This window comes from Triticum aestivum, chromosome 3B (assembly GCF_018294505.1).
Source record: "Triticum aestivum cultivar Chinese Spring chromosome 3B, IWGSC CS RefSeq v2.1, whole genome shotgun sequence".
Lineage (NCBI taxonomy): Eukaryota > Viridiplantae > Streptophyta > Magnoliopsida > Poales > Poaceae > Triticum > Triticum aestivum.
The window spans coordinates 56,777,218-56,786,904 of record NC_057801.1 but is presented as its reverse complement, the minus strand read 5'-3'; the positions used below and the strand labels follow the sequence as shown (position 1 = coordinate 56,786,904).

Genomic DNA, 9,687 nt, shown 5'->3' with positions numbered 1-9,687 from the left:
GACGGGGACGGCGTCGATCGGGGCAGGGCGGCGCGACAGAGGGAGGAAACAGAGGGAAGAAACAGAGGGAAAGTGAATTTTTTTCAACTGGTGTATATATAGGATGGACCTTTAGTACCGAGTCGTGGCTCCAACCGGTACTAAAGTCTGTTTTGGCCAGGCCAAGCGGCGGGAAGTGCACCCCCTTTAGTAACGGGTGGTGGCTCCAACTGGTACTAAAGGGGGGTCTTTAGTACCGGTTGGAGCCACGACCCGGTACTAAAGGGGGTGCGCTGGCGCAGTGCGGTGCGTCAAGTTTAGTCCCACCTCACTAGTCGAGGGGCTACCGCACTGGTTTATAAGCCCCAGTGCGGTAGCTCTCTCGAGCTCCTCTCCTAAGCAGGCCTACTGGGCCTACCTGTCCTCTTCTGCCGTGTGGGCCTACTGGGGCTTTGCGGGCCTGCATCCTGGCCCAACAAAAGGTTGTGCTCCTAGTCGTATGCAAGCAGCTTTGGCCCAGTAGGCGGGCTTTTTTATTTTCTTTAATTTGTTTCGCTTTATTTATTTTTGTTTTATTTATTATTGAGTTGTTTTTTGCTGTATTTAGAGTTTCTTTGTGAATATTTTTGCTTTAGGTACAAAAAATTATAAACTTTTTGTTAGTGCCGGTAGTTTTCAAATTTGAATAGTTTAAATTTTGAATTATTTGAAATTTGTGTGAATCACTAGTTTGTGAATAACTTAACTTTGAAAAAAGTTTTTTTAGTGATTCTTTTTTCTTATGTTTAATATTAGTGTGTTCCATCATTATATTCAATTTGGTAATGCTTAGGTTATTTAATAAATGAAATGCCTTTGTAACAGTTGAGTTTTCGTCGAAAACCCTGATACTTCGAAAGAGATTGTCCATTTTGTACACGAAGTGCATCCAGTTTTTGCCGTAACCCTCTTTACTTTTTTGCACATGCTATTTGTATGAAATTATGATACCATGCCAACTTTCAACCTTTTCTGAGTTTATTTGAAATGCTTTTCAATTTCAGGTCATTTAGCTGGAAAAAAATCAGTAAATGCATGAAAAGAATTTGTTTGCACATAAAATTTCTTCGCGTTTCAAATGCCAAAACACATTACTACCATAACTATTACAAACATTCCCTCCTGGGTGTGAAACACAGAAGAAAGTGATGATAGTGAAGCCGATCACATCCCAGATCTTTGGGTGTGAAACTTTTTCTTCGCGTGTGTCCCTTTCCGCCGTAGCCATGGAAAATCTTCATCATTTAACTGGATGCTCGGGTCAATATTCACTGTGAATGGAGCAATTTCATCAAACTTTTCATAATCTTCTGACATGTCTGCCTTGTCATCCACTCCCACGAAGTTTCTTTTTCCTGAAAGAACTATGTGGCGCTTTGGCTCGTCGTATGATACATTCGCTTCCTTATCTTTTCTTTTTCTCAGCCTGGTAGACATGTCTTTCACATAAAAAACCTGCACCACATCATTGGCTAGGACGAATGGTTCGTCTGCATACGCAAGATTGTTGAGATCCACTGTTGTCATTCCGTACTGCGGGTCTTCCGTTACCCCGCCTCGTGTCATATTGACCCATTTGCACCGAAACAAAGGGACCTTCAAATCACCTGATCCATAGTTAAGTTCCCATATGTCCTCTATATAACCATAATATGTTTCCTTTCTCGTGTTGGTTGTTGCATCAAAGCGGACACCATTGTTTTGGTTGGTGTTCTTCTTATCTTGGGCGATCGTGTAAAATGTATTCCCATTTATCTGGTACCCTTTGAAAGTCATTATATTCGAAGATGGTAACTGGGACAACAAGTACATGTCATTTTGAATATCGCCATCATTCAGGGCACGTTTCTGCAACCAACCGGCAAAAGTCCACGTTTGTTCGTGTGTAATCCAGTCGTCAGACTTCTCCGGGTGTTTGGACTGTAGAAAATTCTTGTGTTCCTCCATATACGGAGCCACCAAGGCGGAATTCTGTACAACTATGTAGTGTGCTTCAGTGAGAGAATGCCCGTCCATACATATTATTTTATGCCCTCCTAGCGTGCCTTTTCCTTCCAGTCTGCCCTTATGCCGTGATTCAGGAACACCAATCGGCTTAAGGTCAGGAATAAAGTCAATACAAAACTCAATGACCTCCTCATTTTCATGGCCCTTCGAGATGCTTCCTTCTGGCCTAGCACGGTTATGAACATATTTCTTTAAGACTCCCATGAACCTTTCAAAGGGGAACATATTGTGTAGAAATACATGACCCAAAATGTTAATCTCTTCCCAAAGGTGAACTAGGACGTGCGTCATGATGTTGAAGAAGGATGGTAGGAACACCAACTCGAAACTGACAAGACATTGCACCAAATCATTTTGTAACCTTGGTATGATTTCTGGATTGATTACCTTCTGTGAGATTGCATTGAGGAATGCACATAGCTTCACAATGGCTAATCGAACGTTTTCCGGTAGAAGCCCCCTCAATGCAACCGGAAGGAGTTGCGTCATAATCACGTGGTAGTCATGAGACTTTAGGTTCTAGAATTTTTTCTCTGCCATATTTATTATTCCCTTTATATTCGATGAGAAGCCAGACGATACCTTCATGCTGAGCAGGCATTCGAAGAAGATTTCCTTCTCTTCTTTGGTAGGAGCGTAGCTGGCCTGACCCTGATGTATGCCGTCTTTTCTGTGCATACGTTGCTGGTCCTCCCGTGCCTCTGGTGTATCTTTTGTCTTCCCATACATGCCCAAAAAGCCAAGCAGGGTCACACAAAGATTCTTCATCACGTGCATCACGTCGATTGTGGAGCGGACCTCTAGGTCTTTCCAATATGGCAGGTCCCAAAATATAGATTTCTTCTTCCACATGGGTGTGCGTCCGTCAGCGTCCTTCGGAACAGGTTGTCCGCCAGGACCCTTTCCAAAGATTACCTTCAAATCCTTGATCATATCATGTACATCAGCACCAGTACAGTGGCGAGGCTTCGCTCGGTGATCCGCCTCACCTTTGAAATGCTTGCCTTTCTTTCTTACGGGATGCCTTGTCGGAAGAAATCGACGATGTCCCAGTACACATTCTTCCTACAACTATCCAAATATATACTACCGGTATCATCCAAATAGTGCGTGCATCCGCGGTATCCCTTGTTTGTCTGTCCTGAAAGGTTACTGAGAGTAGGCCAATCATTGATGGTCACGAACAGCAACACATTTAGGTCAAATTTTTCCTGTCCGTGCTCATCCCACGCACGTACACCTGTTCCAATCCACGGCTGTAATAGTTCTTCAACTAATGGCCTTAGGTACACATCAATGTCGTTGCCGGGTTGCTTAGGGCCTTAGATGAGCACTGGCATCATAATGAACTTCTGCTTCATGCACAACCAAGGAGGAAGGTTATACAAACATAGAGTCACAGGCCGCGTGTTATAGTTGCTGCTCTGCTCCCCAAAAGGATTAATGCCATCTGCGCTTAGACCAAACCATACGTTCCTTGGGTCACCTGCAAACTCCTCCCAGTACTTTCTCTCGATTTTTCTCCACTGCAAACCGTCAGCGGGTACTCTCAACTTTCCGTCTTTCTTACGGTCTTCTGCGTGCCACCGCATCGCCTTCGCATGGTCTTTGTTTTGGAACAAATGTTTCAACCGTGGTATTATAGGAGCATACCATATCACCTTGGCAGGAATCTTCTTCCTGGGGCGCTCGCCCTCGACATCAACAGGGTCATCGCGACTGATCTTATAATGCAATGCACCGCATACCGGGCAAGCGTTCAAATCCTCGTACTCACCACGGTAGAGGATGCAGTCATTAGGGCATGCATGTATCTTTTGCACCTCTAACCTTAGAGGGCAGACAGTCTTCTTTGCTTCATACGTACTCTCGGGCAATTCGTTTTCCTTTGGAAGCATATTCTTTATCATTACCAGCAACTTTCCAAATCCCTTGTCAGATACACCATTCTCTGCCTTCCATTGCAGCAATTCAAGTGTGGTGCCCAACTTTTTTTGTCAGCTTCGCAATTCGGGTACAACAATTTCTTGTGATCCTCTAACATGCGATGCAACTTCGTCCTCTCTAGATCACTTGCGCAGTTTCTCTTTGCATCGGCAATGGCCCGACCTAGATCATCAGCGGGCTCATCTGATGCCTCTTCTTCAGCTTCTTCCCGCATTGCCGGCTCAACTTCTTCCCCCATTGTTGTATCATCATATTCAGGGAACCCATGGCCAGGATAGCCGTCGTCGTCCTCTTCTTCTTCATTATCTTTCATCATAACCCCTATTTCTCCGTGCTTGGTCCAAACATTATAGTGGGGCATGAAACCGGACTTAAATAGGTGGACGTCAATGGTTTTTGACGTAGAGTAACTGTGACCATTCTTACAACCAGCACATGGACAAGGCATAAAACCATCCGCCCGCTTGTTTGCCTCAGCGGCCTGCACAAAAGTATGCACGCCATTAATGAACTCGGGAGAGCATCGGTCATCATACATCCATTGTCGGCTCATCTTCATTACACAACACCGAATAGACCAAATTAATACAAGTTCATACATAAAGTTCATACATAAAGTTCATATACAGCACCTAATTAAATGCAACATACAAATAACTCTCTAGCTAAAGAATTTAAATGCAACAACAAATGCGATGAAGATCGCAACTAAGGTAACAATTGAACCAACAGCATAATGATACCAAGCCACACTATCAATGGCATATTTTCTAATCTTTCTAATCTTCAACCTCATTTTCTCCATCTTGATCTTGTGATCATCGACGACATCGACAACATGCAACTCCAATTCCATCTCCCCCTCAATTCTTTTCAATTTTTCTTTCAAATACTCGTTTTCTCTTTCAACTAAATTTAACCTCTCGACAATAGGGTCGGTTGGAATTTCTGGTTCACATACCTGCTAGATAAAAATATCTATGTCAACTTCATGGGCATAATTTGTCATAAACACAAAATGCAACAACTAGTTTTAAAAGAGAATATACCACATCCGAATCATAACAAGGACGAGGGCCGACGGGGACGGATATCAAAACCATGGCACTATGTATAACAAACAACATACGGGTAAGATAATTATACGAGTAAATATGTATCCAAATCACACAAACATCAATTTGGTAATGTGTAAAACATTCATGAACAAGAGACTCACCACAAGGTGGTGCCAGCGACGGGACGGTGCGGGCGATCGACGGTGGTTACAACGGAGATTTAGAAGGCACTAAGTAAACCACACCTACATATGCAAACTAAGTGTTATTTTTGACCTCAAATTGCATATAAATAAAATACTAGCAAATATAATTCCTCCCAAATTAATCATTATACAAAGCATTGCAAGAGCTAATCTAGCAATGAGACTTGAAAGGACAAAGTTGCTAACCTTTGTGATCATTTGAATGGATGGGGGCCTTCAAATCTTGACAAATTTTGGGAAAAATTTGTGAGGAGCTCGAGAGGAAGAGGGGAAGAACAGAGAGGAGAGGGGAAAAAGGGGAAGAACAGAGTGGCTCGGGTGGACGAAGGGTTTATGTACGTCGACCTTTAGTACCGGTTCGTGGCACGAACCGGTACTAAAGGTGCTGGAGGGGCCCCAGACTGACAACACCCTGCCACCACCTTCTTTAGTACCGGTTCGTGCCACGAACCGGTGCTAAAGGTTCGCCACGAACCGGTACTAATGAGAACGACCGGCTAGCCATTGGAACCGGCACTAAAGGACACATTAGTGGCGGCTCAAAATCAAACCGGCACTAATGTGTGTCATATTAGGTCCTTTTTCTACTAGTGATCTGGCGTGTCAGGGATGGCCAGGACATCTGCATATGGCGCGACCGCTGGCTTCCTAGGGAGCCCTCGTGCCAGCCCATCACGCAACAGGGCACCTGTCGCCTAAGGAGGGTGGCCGAGCTCTTGGATGGTGGTGGCTCCTGGCGCACCGACCTCCTCCGCCGCCACTTCCTCCCAGCGGACATCAACGTCATCACCAGCATCCGCACGTCGCCGCGCGTCACCGATGACATCGTCGCCTGGGCGTCGGAGAAGAACGGTATCTTCATCGTTCGGTCTGCCTATCGCCTTGCCATGGACGAGCGCGAGCGTCCATTGGCTACCGCCACGAGCAGGGCACCGGATGGTCATCGCGCCATCTGGAAGATCATATGGGGTGCCCTGCTCCCCCTGAGGTACGCGTGTTTGCATGGAGAGTTGTGACTAATTCACTCGCTACTTGGGCCAACAAAGCCTCAAGGCGCCTCGAGCTTACTAACGCCTGTCCCTTCTGTGGTGTGGAACGTGAGGACGGATTCCACGTGCTTTGCAGGTGCCCACTGGCTAGAGAGTTATGGAGGGTCATGGCCCTGGACTAGAACATTCCCAAGGTGAAGTCTATCCGCAACACAGGGGCAGAGTGGTTATTCACGCTATTGGAACCCCTGGATGAAACGGTGAGGCTGGTCGTGATCATGATCATGTGGAGAATCTGGCATGTGCGTAACAAGATCACACATGACAAACTGCCACCCCCACTGAGGCGTCTCGATGCTTCTTACATGGCTACATCACTTCACTCATGTGCATACAGCAGTACCCAGGTGATAATTTAGAGAAGGGGAAGATGGTGGTCAGTTCTACTCAGCCGAGTGTGAGGCCTAGTCTGGTGGCAAAGGTGCGGCCACGCTGGACCCCCCCTAGACGGGGCTGGGCTAAGCTCAACACGGACGGGAGTTTTGTCACGCCCACAGGTGCGGCCGGAGGAGGGATGGTCCTACAGGATGATAGAGGTGATATCATCTATAGCGCATGCAGGGAGCTTCGTACATGTGATAATGCGCTGGAGGCTGAGCTCTTAGCTTGTAGAGAGGGCCTGGATCTGGCCTTACACCGGACCACATTGCCTATCATCATTGAGATGGATAGTGCACATGCAGTGTCGATGCTCAGAGCACCCAGGACACACAGGTCGCAACATCATTCACTCATAGAGGAAATAAACAGATTAGTTGAGCTAGATGCTAGGGAGATTTTGTTCACCCATTATAGCCGCTGGCAGAACAATGTTAGCCATGAGTTGGCCGCGTACGGCCGTAGTACCCCACGTACGGCAGTCTGGTTTACTGCTGGGCCAGACTTTGTTGTAAACTTGGCTATGGCTGAGAGGCCCCCTTGAGTAATGAGAATTTTCTTTCCCCCCGCAAAAAAAAGAACGAACAAATCTTTCACTCCATATAAGCGGCTTCATATTTTCGTTCTCCTTCTATTCTATTTTTACTTTTAAATTCATGAATATTTTTAAAAAATTGTGAACATGTTGAATTCATTAAAAAAATTAAATTTATGAAGTTTTTTAAGTTGAAAATATTTTTTTTAACTCGTGGACATTTTTAAATTTGAATAAACTGACCGAAATAAAAAAACTAGCTGGAAAAAATCACTGAAATAGAAATAGAACCTTTTTAGTGCTGTTTTTAGGGATACTCTTTTGAGGTGTTTTTGAGGGATAAATAGAAACAGAGCTTTTTTTTAGGGGTTGCGACATTCCGTGGGGTGCATAGATTGGGCCATATACGCCCGCATGAGGCAGGGGCCTGCTCATACCCTCCGACGCTCACGAAAAGAATAACTTTTGTCTAAATTTTTTTTTAACCTTTCTCCTCCAGCCGTTGCCGGCGGCGCCCCCATCCGCGGCGAAGTCGCCGGTGAAGTGGGTCATCTGGCCGCAGGGCATTTCTGTCGCCATATCTGGCGCCCAGTACCACGTATTTCCACCGCGCTCCATCAGCAGCCGCGCCGCCCCTAATCGCCGGCCTCCAGCGAGGGGAACTGCGTTGCCGTCTTCGGCTTGACCCCCCTCAATCCTCATCGGTGGAGGTAACTAACCAACTCCCTTATCAATTACTCGCTCGCTCGACCAACAATTCAATGATGAAACACTCACGCATCGGTTCTTCAGTAGGGACAACCGGACAAGCATGGCAGGTCAAGGATAAGGATGGGGATGGGGATGAACCACACGAACGCCAGGCAGTTCAATGTATTGCAATCTATGCGATGATTCGGTGCAAGGGAATTACATTATATGGTGAGTCGAAAACCAAATGGGATTGAACTTGGCATAGCTGATGTTGATGTAGTCATGTGTATATGTCTTGCTGATATAGTGATGTGTATATGTCTTGGTATATATAGTAGGATATTTTCATGGCTTGGGTTCATTAGTTGGTGGGTGGTGCAGAGAAAAAACCAATTTTTAGGAGGCATCATTATAGTTGACAAGTTTACTTACCGATTCCAGTTCTTGGCCCGTGATTATTTTGTCACGAAGCTTATCTTGGCTATCAAACCATGGACCGTCATCCGACTCCTCCTACTCAGCATTTCCATCACAACCATGCCACAGCCGTAAACATCTGACTTGAAAGATATTGTTCCGAACTTCAGAAAATATTAGTAGCATTTAAATATTTCTGAGTACGACAAGTTAAACAATTGAAAGCCCTATTTTTCATCTTTTGAGAAAGCCGAGCCATCTTTTTAGATATAAGAACTTGATGCACATCACTACCTCCTCTGCCCTCTGGTCATCATTGTATAGCAAATCTCTCATTGTGCAGTTATTTTTATTAAAAAAAACTCTGAATTTCAGCAGTCCCCATAAAATGAGTCATTTTTTTCTGAAACAGAAGTTCTAGTATTGCCGAAGTGTGTAAAGTCCATTTGTAGCCCTCTTCGCCAAATAAGAAATTTTGTCAGATCTGCATGATGGCTACTCCATGTAAAACTGAAGTACTCCCTCTGTTCCAAAATATAAGTCTTTGTAGTGATTTCACTATGGACTACATACGGAGCAAAATGGATGAATCTACACTCTAAAATCCATCTACATACATCTGTATGTGGTTCATAGTTTAATCTCTCCAAAGACTTATACTCCCTCCGTCCGAAAATACTTGTCATCAAAATGAATAAAAAGGGATGTATCTAAAACTAAAATACGTCTAGATACATCCGCTTTTGTTCATTTTGATGACAAGTATTTCCAGACGGAGGGAGTATTTAGGAACGGAGGGAGTATCACATAGGAACTGTGAACCGACAAAGAGAGCTTAGAGACCAATAAAGGAATCCCTGCCTTCCCAAACTTAGTGGATTATTGTTACTACAAAAAGCACTTGTTGATACTAAACATTTGGTGTTTATTAGTTTCTCGAAGTCTCAATTTTCTTTCATACGGTGCATCTCTCTGCTTTCTCCGCACATGTGGAAAATTTAAACATGCTATTAATTTCAAGTACAACTAGAAACAGATTTGCATCAGGAGAAACTGGACAAAACAATAAAATTGACTTATTCGTCTGTTGTAGAGGCTCAGAGGCTGCTTGGAATCAGCTCAAGACCAAGATGTCTTTACTGACGAAAATGTCTTATTCACAATGATGGTTCTGCGGTTCCTGTGCAACAGAGAAGGATGGCCAGAGCCATGTTATCTTGGGTTCTCTGGCCAATATGTAAAGAATGCAAACTAGGCATCTTAGTATCTCTGGAGTGCTGAAGCAGCAACATTGACTTCACCGTTGATCAAGTCCTTGAAGTGCCTCCCTTGCTGATGAATACGGTTACAGGGCTGGGATAGTTTTAGGTTTAGAAGAA

The 9,687-nt window shown here is 44.6% G+C and overlaps 1 long non-coding RNA gene across 1 annotated transcript in view; it reads left to right on the top strand.

The window, feature by feature from the left end:
* The first annotated feature begins 7,634 nt into the window (after window positions 1-7,634).
* LOC123064726 (uncharacterized) overlaps window positions 7,635-9,687 on the top strand; it is a 5,943-nt gene continuing 3,890 nt past the window's right edge. The window contains exons 1-2 of the long non-coding RNA XR_006430779.1: window positions 7,635-7,908; window positions 7,991-8,119. This is a non-coding gene — a long non-coding RNA (uncharacterized lncRNA). The remainder of the gene's footprint in view (window positions 7,909-7,990; window positions 8,120-9,687) is intronic.